The sequence below is a fragment of the Rhincodon typus genome, chromosome 4 (genome assembly GCF_021869965.1).
Source record: "Rhincodon typus isolate 14 chromosome 4, sRhiTyp1.1, whole genome shotgun sequence".
Classification (NCBI taxonomy): domain Eukaryota; kingdom Metazoa; phylum Chordata; class Chondrichthyes; order Orectolobiformes; family Rhincodontidae; genus Rhincodon; species Rhincodon typus.
Genome location: NC_063335.1, coordinates 44,257,856 through 44,273,687, shown reverse-complemented (window position 1 = coordinate 44,273,687; position 15,832 = coordinate 44,257,856). Strand labels below are relative to the sequence as shown.

At 40.1% G+C, this 15,832-nt stretch overlaps 1 protein-coding gene across 1 annotated transcript in view; it reads right to left on the bottom strand.

The window, feature by feature from the left end:
- The window catches only part of LOC109932063 (cancer-associated gene 1 protein homolog), a 100,314-nt gene that overhangs the window by 15,845 nt on the left and 68,637 nt on the right, over positions 1–15,832 (bottom strand). The window contains exon 17 of the mRNA XM_048595442.1: positions 6,374–6,475. The gene's annotated coding sequence lies outside the window, so the exon portion shown is untranslated. The remainder of the gene's footprint in view (positions 1–6,373; positions 6,476–15,832) is intronic.

Below are 15,832 nucleotides of genomic sequence, written 5' to 3'. Positions count from 1 at the left end.
GCTGACATTGCTGGCAATGCCCTCATCCCGTGGATGAAACAAAAATTCACCATATTGTTAATCTACTGAAAGGTCGATCAATGGTTGAGGTATTGTGTAGTGTATACTGTGACTGTTGTACTTTCAAACTGTTGCAAGAAAATTGCGGCTTCACCAGTATTTCCAAAGTGTCACACGTCCACACAGCAAAAATGCTTGTCTCAAATATGTTCATTATCAATTCGATACATTATTTAAAAGTGGATACAGCAAAGTTAGAGTCAAGTCTCTTAGTTTTCCAAAGGTACCATTTACTACCCTAGCATATACTGCCAGAGAGATTAATCAAATAGCTCATCTATTTTATTTTCTTGCTCAAATATGAATAAACAAATAAAATGTACCAAGAAGATTTACGCAATTTGAACAAGCTCACTAAACTTACCAACTAAATTGTTTAAATGATTTTTGAACTGCTTTGATATAGTCTTCTTTTTGTCCAGGTCCTGGCACCTGAATTGGAATTTCACTTGTAGGAAAAATGGTCCTGCTAAACAACTACTCAATTCTTGGTTGATCTAATAGTTGAATTCCAGGAGAGCTGACAAAAGGAGTTGGAGGCAATACTGACAAATGTTTTAGGCATTTTCTAGATCAACCTCTTCAGAGGTGTTATTACATATCTCTGAAACAGGTGAGATTTGAACGTGATGAAGATTTTATAGATTTGAAACATCACATGTTTTTAATTAAGGAACTGTGCTAGTAATCTAAAAAGGTGTGGGTTAATGACCTGGAGACAGCAGCAAAATTCCACGAAGGCAGTTGAGGATCTCTGAACTGAATTAATCTAGATAAAAAGTTAGCATCAAAAATGGTGACTATGAAAAGCCACCTTTAGGGAAGGAAATTGGCTATCCATATGCAATCTGATCTGTTGTCATTCCAGATCTATACAGTGTGGTTGGTTCTTACCTGTTCTCTGAAATGTCATTGCAAGATGTAGTGGTATCAAATTACTCCAAAAAAAAATTTGAAGTGAGCAGACCATCCAGTACTCATCAATGAGCCCCACATGGCAAGGTGCCATCAGCCCAGTAGACAATGCAAATTCTCTTCCCTTCCTAATTGCATTATGGCATGTGCCTGTTCTACTTGGACCCCAGTTCAAGAAGGTGGCTCACCATCACCTTCTCAATGGGCAATAAATGCTGTTCCAGCCAGCAATGCCACATCCCACAATAATACACTTATGTACATTTTGAAATCTGGAAACTTGCCAAAATTTCAAGAGCTGTCTCACAGACCAGTCAAGTGACATATTCTGTGAATGTGACCATCTTTCAAACAACGTCCAAAACACTTTCATATCCCTTGGATATGTCCTATCCAGACAGCAGGATAAATCCACTAAGAGTTAGCAACACAATTAGAAAAGAGCAGCCCTGCAAATGCTCTTCAAAACTTCATAAAGGCTCATGATAACAAGTCAACTGCAGAGAAGGAAACATCATTGATTACAACCTAACACCTTCCCTTAACTGAAACAGACTTAAGTTAATTCAATTCACTCCATGTGTTCTCAAAAAGTGGTTCAGTACATCAGAATGCAGAAAAGTCACAACCCAGACAATATCCAGCAATGTTGCTGAAGGCTTGTGCTGCAGAACCAGCCCCACATCAAGCCATACTGTTCCAGTACAACAATGGCAGATATTCGGCATTGAGGACAATTGTTCAGGTGCACTCTGTTCATAAGAACAGGACATATTTGATCTGGCCAATTATCACTCTCAGTGTACTCCCAGTCACTAGTAAAGTGATGGAAGTTGTCACCAACACTGCTAATCAAGCAGCACTTACTTAAAATAACCTGCTTACTGATGTTCAGCTTGGGTTCTACCAGGACCACTCAGCTCCTGGCCCCATTACAACCATAGCCTAAAAATGGACAAAAATAGTGCTGGAATCAAGAGGTGAAGTGATACCAATCAAGGCAGCAATGACTATTAAGCCAAGTAAAACTGAAGTTGTATCTAAGCCACAGCAAGATGACTGTAGTTATTGAAGGCCTATCATTCAGGATATCCTTCGCTTTCAAAAACAGTCCTTGCCTCATTTCAAAAATACAGAATAAAAAGATACACCCTTTTCAATCACACAATCATAAAGGGTGACATGGTGGCTCGGTGTTTCGCACTACTGCCTCACAGCGCCAAGGACTCGAGTTCGATTCGAACCATGGGCAGCTGTCTGTGTGGAGTCTGCACATTCTCCCCGTGTCTGCATGGGTCCCCTCTGGGTGCTCTGGTTTCCTCCCACAGTTCAAAGATGTGAAAATTAGGTGGGCTGGCATGCTAAATTGCCACTGGAGATCAGCACCTAATCTGAAGTTTTGATCTTCTTGAACTAATGAGAATCTGACCATTTTTCTTCTGATCTGTCTAGTAATCTGAGCAAACCTTGGGTGGGCTCCATTTTAACAAAACTAATTACTTCAGAAGAGTGTAATAAACTTTATTTTGATTACCTAAAACAATGTTTTGGGAAGTTAGGAGACTGTAAGTTATAACAAGCTTTCAAAGTAAAAGGACAATTTTTCTGGTTTCTCTTTTATGGTCGATTTTCCTCGGTAATGAAGTATTATCGGCAGAGTTGTCAGGTGTTTACTGCAGGGAGTTGGTACTTTGGATAGGACATTAATATCAAACATCACCTGCTTCCAAAATATATCAGATTCCATTGAAAATGGATCAGGTAGCAGAAACACCATCCCAAAGAAACATACTTCCACAAATGACAGCAAAACCCAAGTGGTCAGAAATTTCATTTTCATCAGTATTGCTGAACAAAAGACAATTCTCTTTTAAAGTTTTTTTGTCTTGCACTCATGAGATAATTTGCAAAAATACAAATTTAAGGGGATATGCAACATTTATACTGCATGATCAATTTAAAGTCCATTTGCCAACGATACAGGCATTCAATGGTGAATGCACACATTAATGCTGATTGACTGTTAACAGCCAGGCTCATTTAAATTGGAAATTAGACAGGTTGGCCAATTTTGAAACAGCGAATGACTGTCGACCTATTTTATAAAGTTGAAACATGTGCAGTTTATTCAACATTTTCTATCCGTCTGCAAAGTCACGGCCCTATGTGCGCAGATTCTTGTACAAGGAAGTGTGTCACGTTACAAGCCCAGTCGACAATTCTAAATTGGTTCTCATGGTATTTCCTTGCACATTAGACTATCCAGAAAACATCTCAATCTCAATTGTTAGACACTGTTGTGAGTTTTGCAAATATGGACTGGTTTGGGACGGTTAGTACTTGTTGCAAACTGCCAAAAGGATATGCTGTATGATTCAATTTGCCAGTTTTTGGAAATATGACCCACATACATATTCTTTGCAAGATAAGGCTGATGCACTTCCATCCATCTTTAGTTACACGTTCCAAGTGGACAATCCATCTCAAATTCCTCCAAACGGCCTCAGCATCACAGTAGCTAGTTTTCAACCAATTCAGTTCATTCTGTGATATCAAGTAATGGCCGAAGGTACTGATACTGAAAAGTATGAGCCCAGACAATATTCCAGCATTAGTCCTGAAGATTTGTGCTCTGGGGGCTACACCCCTAGCTAATCTATCCAATATAGTTACAAGACACTGGCCTAGCCAATGACACCCTCATCCCATGAATGAATAAAAAAAACTAGCATCTACCAGACAATGTGGAAAACTACCAGATATGCCCTGTCCATGAAATGTAGGAAAATTTCAACTTGGCCAATTACCACCTACTCAGTCTACTCTCAAACAGCAAAGTGATGGAAGGGACAGTGTTAGCAAGTAGCACTTGCTCAGCAAACCTGCTCACTGATGCACAGTGAGTTCCATTGTGCATTGGTACAATGAAGAGGTACAATGGGCTGCAGCTCCTGTTTCTCCATAAATGAATTTCAGTTGCAACTGTGTAGAATGCGCCAGGTGCTTCCACTAGCTGGAGAGAAAACCACACAAAATATCATTAAAGTCCCTTCTCATGTACTCTCACATACAATTTTGGAATAACATTGGAAGAATCCTCATCCATAGCTCTCTTCAAATCTCATTCTATTTTTGAGTGTTTACAAGAAATTTTTGAGTCACACCCTTAATAGGTAGAATGCTGCAAATCAAACCCCGCTAGGCTCAGAGTTGTCAAAAAAGTTATATATGCAAAAAATATATGCAAAAATTCCTCCATTTACCTGATTTTCATAGCCAGGTTTCTGTACTTAACAAATAATTACTATTTGTTAGAAGTAATTAGACTGTAACTACAGATAAAGAATTACAACCCATCAGCATATAACTCTACTCATTAAAACTAATTCATTCATAAAATTCCTTTACACACACACAAAATGGATTATGGACTGGGGGAAGAACTGGACACAGCAGTCCTGTGGTTCCTATTCAAAGCTTGCTAAGATGATTCTTATGATTCTTGTGCTGGTCAGAATGTTACTTCTTAGCTATCCTTCTTTGGATGCTTTCACTGGTTTGCAAGAGGATGGCTGGTTCAGTTAGACAATTATATATTTCTCAATTAGAAGTTGGAGTTTAAGCAGCTGCTGAAAGAAAGATAAGCTCTTTTTTTTTCAGTTTTAAAAGTGGCTTACTGCAGAGAATGGAGAGAGTTCCTCATTGATAAAGACCTGATGGCTTCTCAGCATCTTGTTCCCACTCCTCAAGCAGTTCAATTACCTGAGAACCAATCACAGGTTGTTGGAAGGCAAAGGCCTTCCATCTGTGGACTAGTGAACAGTTATCAATGATAATCAGCTTCTTGTTCCCAACCAAACCTCCATCTGTACATAACCTCCTGCCTCCAGTTCATCTGCAAAAACTGTAATAAACCACAGCTGTACAAAGTGTTCGTAATAAATATCAGATAACTTCCTTTCAAACCACACTGCTATCCTCAGTTTTTAAAACAATTCTTTCATTTTGATCTGCAGTGCAAATCCCAGGGTATTAACAGAACAAACCAGGAGTTCAAATGTTCCTCCAAATTTCTAACATGCTTTTAATATGTGAAGTTTCATCAGAATGCTAAAAAGCAATTTTGTTCTCAGAGAGAAAAAAAAACTAAAAAAAAAATTATATTTCAGCACTGTTGTTATCTCGGAGGTGTATCTTCACACAAGATGAAGTAAGCCTAACACTGTTCTACTGCTGAAAGAAAAAGCAATTAGGAGCACAGAATTAAATACTTATGTAACTTTCACAATACAGAGTACCTTGTATTGGAGCTCATTCACACAACTCTGGAGTCTTATATTTTCAGTTGCAAGCAATTTGAACTCAGACGATTTCCCTTGATTATATTTCAACTTTGCTGCCTGAAAATGAGTTCCATTATTAAATTTACTCAATATTGACAGTAAGTGAAGATGCATTATGATCATTTATTATTATGGGTAATAATGCATGCAGATAATATTCTAGGAACTGTGAAAACTCAATAATCCATAAAATCTGTTGCAGAAGTAAACTCTAAAATTTTCAACTTTATAGGGAAGATGAAAAACTTTGAGATGCATTTTCCTCCACTATTCTTAACAAGACAGAAGTAGAAATGAGTATGAAACTCTTCACTTTATCCCTTTGTGCTAACAGGAATAAAGACAAAATATTACTTTATTTCTTCTGTGTTTTATGAACTACATGAGGTTGTATTACAACTCTGTACTATTTTTAAGTTGAATTTAAGGAACACCTGCATGCTGGATTTTTAAAAATATTTTGTACAACAATATACCTCATAGATATTTGCTCTACTGTTGGGTAAATTTGTCCGTGTGGACACTCCACTGCACTATTCACAGACATTTGTCTTGGGAGTAAAAGAAAAGTAAGTTGCAACCATAAGGAAATAAATTTCAGCACAGAAATGAGGACAGAACTGTACCATCTGATAGGACTGGAAATCAAGTATGATAAATGGCCTACTATAGCCTCTCTGCTCCTATGATGCTGCTTGGCCTGCTGTGTTCATCCAGCCCTGCACCTTGTTGTCTCGGATTCTCCAGCATCTGCAGTTCCTACTATCACTGATAAATGGAACATTTTAGCAGGCTGATTTGTGCACAGAATTATTTTATCTAAATTCTCAAAACAGGTTTACACAATAGGGTGATTTATATACTAGAAATTACATAAGGTGCTGCGTTATGTTAAATTTGTAGTTAAGAAAGGGAAAGAGCACTGTTAACATATTACAACCATACATTCAAAATTGTGTCAAATTTTCTGTTTAGCATAAATTACTTTGCGTAAAGTATTTTCTTTAGCAAGAAAGTAGGGAGGTGTCGAAAGCCAATATTAATCTGTTTATCACCTTGTCCTGCTTTTGTTTACATGATGTAGCAGCTTTTGTCTGGTGGTAATCTTCAGTACATTTATTGCTCTGTCCTGAGTTAGGTTTGTGTGCATTCACATCCTGTAAAATATCAATTATGCACCCAAGTTAATTCAGGAAATAAACCGTGACCAATAATGATTGTTTGGAAGCAGATATAACAGATACTGGAAAAATGAGAGGTAGGCTCATTCAGTACACCTTTTTGAACTCTTGGCTCAAATATCCATTTTCTCTCACTATACTTTGTATAGCCATAGGTTTCTTGTTTCCTGCAGCCGGCCGCCACTTCCTAATCCGAAATCTTAGGTTAGCACATTGTCCTTTCCATATAATCAAGGCAAACACTAATCAATCCTTCCTAATGGCACTGTGGGTCCACCTACACCAAATGGATTGCAGCGATTCAAGGTGGTAACTCTTCCCTACCTTCTCACTGGCAACAAGGGATAGGTAACAAATGCTGGCCCAGACAACAATATCCACATCCCATGAGAGAATCGAAAATAAATCTTGTATCAAATAATCCAGGGCTGTATTGCAACTCTTTGCAAAGAAAGAGATAACACAGTGTGGAGCTGGAGGAACATAGCAGGCCAGGCAGTATCAGAGGAGCAGGAAAGTTGATGTGTCAGGTGGGGACCCTTCTTCAGAAATGGCTGAAATGGCCCATTTCTGAAGAAGGGTCCTGACCCAAAACGTCCACTTTCCTGCTCCTCTGATACTGCCTGGCCTGCTGTGTTCCTCCAGCTCCACACTGTGTTATCTCTGACTCCAACATCTGCAGTCCTTGCTATCTCTTCGCAAAGAAAAATGTTTTTTCCCCATTAAGCACAACCCATAGGCTACACCAGCTTTACATCACTTGATTCTAACATTTTGTCTTGTCAATTAAAGGCCTGCATGGGCTATGAGATATAGACAGTCACTGTAAAATGTTACTAGCTTTCTAGGATAAAAGGTGCCCTTCACGGAAGAGTTATAGGAATGAAGGGAAAGTGAAATGTGATCTGGAGGAATATGTTTGGAGATACCATCATCCTCAGTGATGTCAGACCAGCCCCTAGCTAGGACTTCATGGCTGTTTAATAACAGCCACAGGTTCCTCTCTGACTGTGCTTGTTACCTACTTGTGCTGCAAGTGAAACAGAAGTGTGTCAATGAATGAGGGGTTCCATCTATGGCTTTGATGGTTGAGTAGCTGACATTTTCTGTATCCTGAGAGAAGTGGTGTCAGATTTGCACCACTGCTATAAACAACAGGATGATGTGAATGATTAATATGACATATAATTCACAATTCATAAAGATTGTTAGTAATGGGCGTTCAGCAGCAACTGAGGCTGGTGGTTCAGCTCTTTTTAAGCTCATGCCCTGGGTGCCACAGTGGCTCAGTGTTCAGCACTGCTGCCTCACAGCACTAACAACCCAAATTTGATTCCAGCCTTGGGTGACTGTCTGTGTTGAATGTGCACATTCTGTCCCTGTCTGCATGTTTTCCGTCTGGTGCTCCAGTTTTCTCCCACAGTTCAAAGATGTGCAGATTAGGTAGATTGGCCACGCTAAACTGTCCTGTGGTGCCCAGGGATGTGCAGGTTAAATGAATTAGCCGTGGTGAATATGGGGTTGCAGGGAAATGGTGGGGAGGACTGCGTCTGAGTGGGATGCTCTTTGGAGGGTTGGTGCAGACTTGATGGGCCAAATGTCCTCTTTCTGCACTGTAGGAATTCTATAATGTGGGTGTCATTGGCTGGGTTAGCATTTATTGTCCATTTAATTGGTAGTATCTTGTCTTTTAAGACAAATTTATTAATCTTGACCAGCCATAAGGTCACTAAACTTGTGAAACTGCAGCATAATCCTTAGGCTGGAGATCTGACATTGATCACCATAACTATCTGGTCTCACTGCTTCTGTGCAGTTTGGCTGGAGGCTATCCTCTAGTCCTCTGTGCACAGATCACATCTCTCCTCCTCTCCACCAACATACCCAGTGTGGTACAGGAATAGCTTCAGGAGCACACACTAACCTGTCGCACAGTAACTCATTCTTCATTCTGTACAGCACAGCCTTTCCACAAATGGCTGTAGAACCTGAATTACCCAAAAGGTGTCTCCCCTCAGAGATGCAAGGCTAGATTTAAGTAGTACAGAGTAACTGAATTATGCAGCCACCCAAAAGCACATTTAGCACTGGCTACATGCAGAAATCATGCAAATTAGCAGGGAGCCCAGAATTGGCTTGTATTGGAAGCAACAGGCAATCATGCATCACAATTCCCACACCCCCATACAATTCCCACACCCCTTTCATGGTGTTATCAACTTTTAGCCCAGCGTTTCTTTAGTAGACAGCTTAAAGTAAGAAGGGAAATTAACTTTATGATATGGCTTAGTCATAAGTGGGATGGTGGAGCCTGATGAATTTTGTGACAAAGGAGCAGCTGACAAAGAAGCAGCGCTCCAAAAGTTTGTGGTTTCAAATAAACTTGGACTATATCCTGGTGTCATGTGACTTCTGACCCAGACGAGGGACCGGATCAATATGTACCAATTCTGAAACTCGTTGGTACAACAATTTAGTCTTTGTAAGCAGAAAGGAACAAATGAATTTGTTATAAACACTGAACAGGATCATTACTTCTGTGCTTTCCAATATGTTGTAGGGCATCCAGAATTGAATATTTTAATTGTAAGAGTGGTGTGGTGCAGCCATGTTTTCATTTTGAAAGAACTGATAGGAAATCCCTTAACTCCATCGATCGGGAGGCACGTATCGAGTCTGATGTCCCATTGCCAAGAAGGGAAAAGTGAAGCACCTGGATGATCACATATATAAAGTATTTCCCGCTGAGAAACAATCTGCCCAAAAGCTCCATACTAGTGTTAATATGCCATTCAAGCATCTTCCCACCCTTTTCATCATTCCCATAACAGATGCATAGATTCCCTTCTCCCTAACATTCTTATCTGAGTTCCCCTTAAATGCATCGATGCTATTCATCTAAACCAGCAACAAATATTACATTCTAACACTCTCTCGGTTTTGATGTTTCTTCTTAATTCCCATTGGATTTATTAATTAGTGATTATCGTATATTTATGGGCTTTACTTCTGCTGCTCTTACCTGCAAGTTGAGACAGCATCACCATTATCTATTCCTTTTGTAATTTTAAAGGCCAAAAGGTCATAGAATCATAGAGCTGTACAGCATGGAAACACATCCTTCAGTCCAACTCATCCATGCTGACCAGATATCCAGGATAAATCAAGTCCCATTTGCCAGCATTTGGCCCATATCCCACTAAACTCTTCCTATTCATATGCCTATCCAGGTGTCTTTTAAATGTTGTAATTGTACCAGCCTCCACCATTTCTTTTGGCAGCTCATTCCATACATGCACCACCCTCTGCATGAAAATGATGCCCCTTGCATCTCTTTTAAATCCTTCCCCTCTCACCTTAAACCTATACCTTCCAGTTTTGGACTCGCCCACCCCAGGGAAAAGACCTTGTGATGTCTCGTGATAACCCTCATGATTTTATACAAGTCTATAAGGTCACCCCTCAGCACCAGGAAAAATAGCCCCAACCTATTCAGCCTCTCCCTATAGCTCAAACCCTCCAACCCTGGCAACATCCTTGTAAATCTTTTCCGATCCCTTTCAAGTTTCACAACATCCTTCCTATAGCAGGTAGACCAGAACTGCACACAGAACTCTGGACAGCGCCAATATGACCTCCCAACTCCTATACTCAAAGCACTGATCAATAAACGGGCTATTTTCCCTGGAGCGTCGGAGACCAAGGGGTGACCTTATAGAAGTTTATAAAATCATGAGGGGCATGGATAAGATGAATAGGCAAGGTAGTTTCCCCAGGGTGGGGAGTCCAAAACTAGGGAGCACAGATTTAAGGCAAGAGGGGAAGATACAAAAGAGTCCTAAAGGGCAACTTTTTCAGAGGGCGGTGCGTGTATGGAATGAGCTGCCAGAGGAAATGGTGGAAGCTGATCCAATTACAACATGTAAAAGGCATCTGGATGGGTATATGAATAGGAAGGGTTTAGAGGGATTTAGGCTAAATGCTGGCAAATGGGACTAGATTTATATAGGATATCTGGTCAGCATGGATGAGTTGGACTGAAGGGTCTGTTTCTCTCTTGTATATCTCTATGACTATATACTAAACACCTTCTTCACTATCCTATCTATCTGCAACTCCACTTTGAAGGAACTACGAACCTACACTCCAAGGTCTCTTTGTTCAGCAACCCACTCTCCAGGACCTTACCATTAAGTGTAAAGTCCTGCCTTGATTTGCCTTTCTAAAATGCAGCAGCTCATATTTATCTAAATTTAGGTCCATCTGCCACTCCTTGGCCCATTGGCCCATCTGATCAAGATCCTGGTGTACTCTGAGGTAACCTTCTTGGCTGTCCACTACACGTCCAATTTTAGTGTCATCTGCAAACTTACTAACCATACCTCCTATGTTCACATTCAAATCATTTATATAAATGGCGAAAAGCAGTGGACCCAGCACCGATCCTTGTGGTGCACCATTGGTCATAGGCCTCCAGTCTGAAAAGCAACTCTCCACAACCGCCCTCTGTCTTCTACCTTCGAGCCAGTTTTGTACCCAAATGGCTAGTTCTCCCTGTATTCCAATGTGATCTAACCTTGCTAACCAGTCTACCATAAGGTACCTTGTTGAACGCCCTACTGAACTCCATACAGATCATGTCCACTGCTCTGCCCTCATCAATCCTCTTCATTGCTTCTTCAAAAAACTCAATCAATTTCGTTCAACATGATTTCTCGCACACAAAGCCATGTTGACTGTCCCTAATCAGTCCTTGCTTTTCCAAATACATGGAAATCCTGTCCCTCAGGATTCCCTCCAACAACTCACCCACCACTGATGTCAGGCTCACCGGTCTATAGTTCCCTGGCTTTTCCTTACCACCTTTCTTAAATAGTGGCACCACGTTAGCCAACCTCACCTGTGGCTATCAGTGATATTTTGTAAAGTTGCAATAGGGAGTAGAGTGGAATCTTTTTTGATTACGTTTTATTCAGATATGTCTCTTGATTAAACTTGAAAAATATAAAACATAGGTACGACGTTAGTCTAGAGCAGTGTTTTTTAGAGCAGTAAGACTGTGCTGTTTTCTGGGTCTGTACATAGTTAAGGTACAAAGATGGCCTTTAGTAGAGTGACATGCTCTTCCTGTTGGATGTTGGAGATTAGGGAGAGTTTCCATGTTACTGATGATTATGTCTGCAGGAAGTGTGTTTAGTTGTGAATCCTATCAGATTGCATGGATCAGTTGGAGCTGCAGTTATATGCAATAAGGAATTTACAGAAGCTAGGGGGTGTGATGGATGGCAGCTGTTTGAAGGGAGAAAATTCACAGATACAGTCAGGTAGAAAGGTTACCGCCAGGAAAGGTAGTAGAGGGTGGCAGGTCATGCAGGAGTCTCTCACCTCAAACAAATAAGTTCATCCTTCAGTCTTTTTTTTAAGAACAAGAATCTAAACCTATTCTAGCTTTTAGCAGCAATCTTATTGTAGTTTAATAAAGTTTGGAAATGAATCCCTAACCTCTCCTCCAGACCAGAATGCTATTTAGTGCGGGAAAGGGAGAAAGCTTCCATTCAATTGCCCGAGGTTTATTGGGCAGTACCAGCATTAGAATGATCTCATTTCCCTGGGCCGGCTATATTTAAAGAGACCAACTATCAGGTATAAAATATGCACCTGTTTTAATGATCAGCCCCTTTCATTACGGGAATTGGTGTCCTTTGACAAACAGTTTTAGGTTGGAATTGGAGAACAATAGACCTGGACAAAATATTATGTGCTCAGTTCCACAGGTTGGAACCAGAGGTCCAAGACAGGCAAATGTTGCATTATTCTTACCATCTAGAACAGACTGATAGAGATTCCAGAAAGTCCTCTGGGTAATGCCTTAGGTCCAGACATCTTTAACAGCTTCAATGTCCATTACAAATAGGCGACAAATGCTGGAATATTGAGGAATATCCTGGGCCTGGGATTTTATAAGCAAATTTCTTCAGCTCCAGAACAAGTAAACTACCAGCTTGGCAATTTCTTTTCACCTCCCTTTCTCTCACCAATCTTTACTACAGAGAGAGCTAACTTGTACATTACACCAGGATAGTAATTCATACCTAAAAATGTCTCCGTTGCATATTTATTGATCTATTATTCTGCAGTTAGTTTCACTTTACCAACCTTCCACACCCCAAAAAGAAAATTAAACAATGATTCACATCATAAAGTTTCAACATTAAGTTGTAAAAACAGAATATTTCAGCGACAGTAATTACAAAGCTACAGTCTTCTACTGGAACTACAGCAAAATGCCAGGTTTAACTTCTGACTATGATTGCTGCTCTTCAGTCAATACCACTGCATTTTTGATTGGCAAACCAAACCATATTGCCTGTTGCTCACTGCTATGCAGAACACAAGACCCAACTCCAGACTTGTATGGCACAATTGAAAACTCTGCTCCTGTCAAAAATGGTACTTTCCTTACTTAGGATGTTTGTCTATGTCAAGTGTTGCATCATCAGTGTTATTCATGTTAAAGAGTTGCAAAAATGAATAAGCTTCTGCTGCAAAGTCCGTTCACTGCAAAATGGATTTGCATGATAAGAATTCGAAGGCCTGTGAACATCAACATATTTCTTCCTCGTACCAACTATACAGATAATTATAGTGATATTAATTTTCTAGTGAACAACTTAGCGCATGGCAGAACATTTTAAGTTTTAACACTTTTACTGTAATAAAATCAACACTGGTTCAACATTACATAGTAGACAACTAATACTTTAAACTATACAGATGGCATTCCCCAGTAAGCTCTTAACACGATTGAAAACCCTACGTCATATTATACATTACAGCAGATTCTTAGCAGGTATGTAACCTAATATTTAAAGCACCAAATGTTTCCCACTAGTCCAGCTGCTCTCTTCTGCCTCCCAACCAGGGTGAAACGTCCAATGTCCATTTAAGCACAGTCCTCTTAGCTCAATACTCTGAATGGCCTGCCAACAACAAGAAATCCACTGATGACTCTTGGGTCTTCAATTTTCCACATCAAGCTTCAATCCCTTAGACAGTGGTTCTGTCGTCACCAACATTCCATTTGGTGATTAAGTGAAAAGCAATCCTTTTCTTCTGCCTGGCATTGCAGGATCTGCTTACAGTCTGTCTCTGATAATTTGATCATCTGCAAGCAGTAAGAACAGCTGCCTTTTCTTGTCTCTATGTGTACATTAATAGGTTTTGAGCTAAACCTCATTTGCATTACAATCAGATATCATGAACTTATCTCCAGGCAGAACTAGGAGGAGATCACATTTTGCACACTACTGTTCCATTTTACCTTGAATTAAAGGCAACCGTTTTAAATGTTACATCTTACATTCATTATAGCTTGTATTTTATATAGCCCATTGTGCAGTGGTGATACTGGCAATCTTCTACCTTCAAACAATACCTCGAGATGCATCAGCAAACTGAAGTTTCACCAAAACTGCTGCTCCATTGTGACAATGATTTGGGATGTCATTTCTTTCTACCAAAAATGCATTCCCTTTAAATGCTGTGAGATATATTAAATATTGTAAGCTTACTATGTATTAGTATAACAGACCTGATTAACGCAGGTCATGCCGGCTCAGGAATGTAAAACTTTGCTGAACACAGAGCAACAAAAATTTGTTACCCTCTAGCCCTAGTCATGGAAAATCTGTGCGGTTTACAAGAACTGGGGAAATATTAAGTTATGTATTGAGTTATGTGAAGGATAATTTCTTTCATTAAAGAGAACATTTACTTTATACAGTATAGAGAAGGTATACGTACACTCATAGGAGTAACCCTTCTTACTTATTATGAGATTATGAAAGTAAATTAGCTCAGAATATAAAAACAGGCAGCAAAAGTTTCTATAAATATGTAAATCGTAAAAGAGTGGCGAAGGTAAACATTGGTCCTTTAGAGGATAAGAAGGTCAATTTAATAACTGGGAATGAGGAAATAGCCGAGGCATTAAACAGTTATTTTGTGTCAGTCTTCACAGTGGAAGGCACAAATGACATGCCGAAAACTGATGGCAAGAAGGTTATAGCAGGTGAGGACCTAGAAATATCATTATCACTAAGGAGGCAGTGATGGGCAAGCTAATGGGGCTAAAGGTAGACAAGTCTCCTGGCCCTGATGAAATGCATCCTAGGGTACTAAAACAGGTGATGGGGGAAATAGCAAATGCAATAATAATTATTTACCAAAATTCACTGGACTCTGGGGTGGTTCCCGCAGATTGGAAAACAGACAATGTGATGCCACTGTTTAAAAAAGGAAGTAGACAAAAAGCAGGTAACTTTAGGCCAGTTAGCTTAACTTTGGTAGTGGGGAAAATGCTTGAATCTATCATTAAGGAAGAAATAGCAAGACATCTGGATATAAATTTTCCCATTGGGAACACCCAGCATGGGTTCATGATGGGTAGGTCATGTTTAACTAATTTGGTGGAATTCTTTGAGGACATTACTTGCATGGTGGACAATGGGGAACCTGTGGATGTGGTGTATCTGGATTTCCAGAAGGCATTTGACAAGGTGCCACACCAAAGGCTGCTACATAAGATAAAGTTGCACGGTATTACAGGTAATGTATTGGCACAGATAGAGGATTGGTTGACTTGTAGAAAGCAAAGAGTAGGGGTAAATGGGTGTTTTTCTGGTTGGCGGTCAGTGGCTAGTGGTGTGCCTCAGGGATCAGTGATGGAACTGCAATTGTTTACAATTTACATAGATGATTTGGAGTTGGGGACTAAGTGTGGTGTGTCAAAATTTGCAGATGACAGTAAGATGAGTGGTAGAGCAAAGTGTGCAGAAGACCCGGAAAGTCTGCAGAGGGATATAGATAGTCTGAGTGAGTGGGCAAAGATCTGGCAGATGGAGTACAATGTTGATAAGTGTGAGGTCATCCATTTTGGTAGGAATAACAGCAAAATGGACTATGTTTTAAATGGTAAAAAAATTGCAGCACGCTGCTGTGCAGAGGGACTTGGGTGTCCTTGTGCATGAATCGCCAGAAGTAGGATTGCAGGTGCAGCAGGTAATTAAAAAGGCAAATGGAATTTTGTCTGTCATTGCTAGAGGGATGGAGTTTAAAAACAAGGAGGCTATGCTGCAGCTGTATAGGGTCCTGGTGAGGCCACACCTGACGTACTGTGTGCAGTTTTGGTCTCCTTACTTGAGAAGGGATATACTAGCACTGGAGGGGGTGCAGAGGAGATTCACTCGTTTGATTCCAGAGTTGAGAGGATTGGATTATGAGGAGAGACTGAGTAGGCTGGGATTATACTCATTGGAATTCAGAAGAATGAGG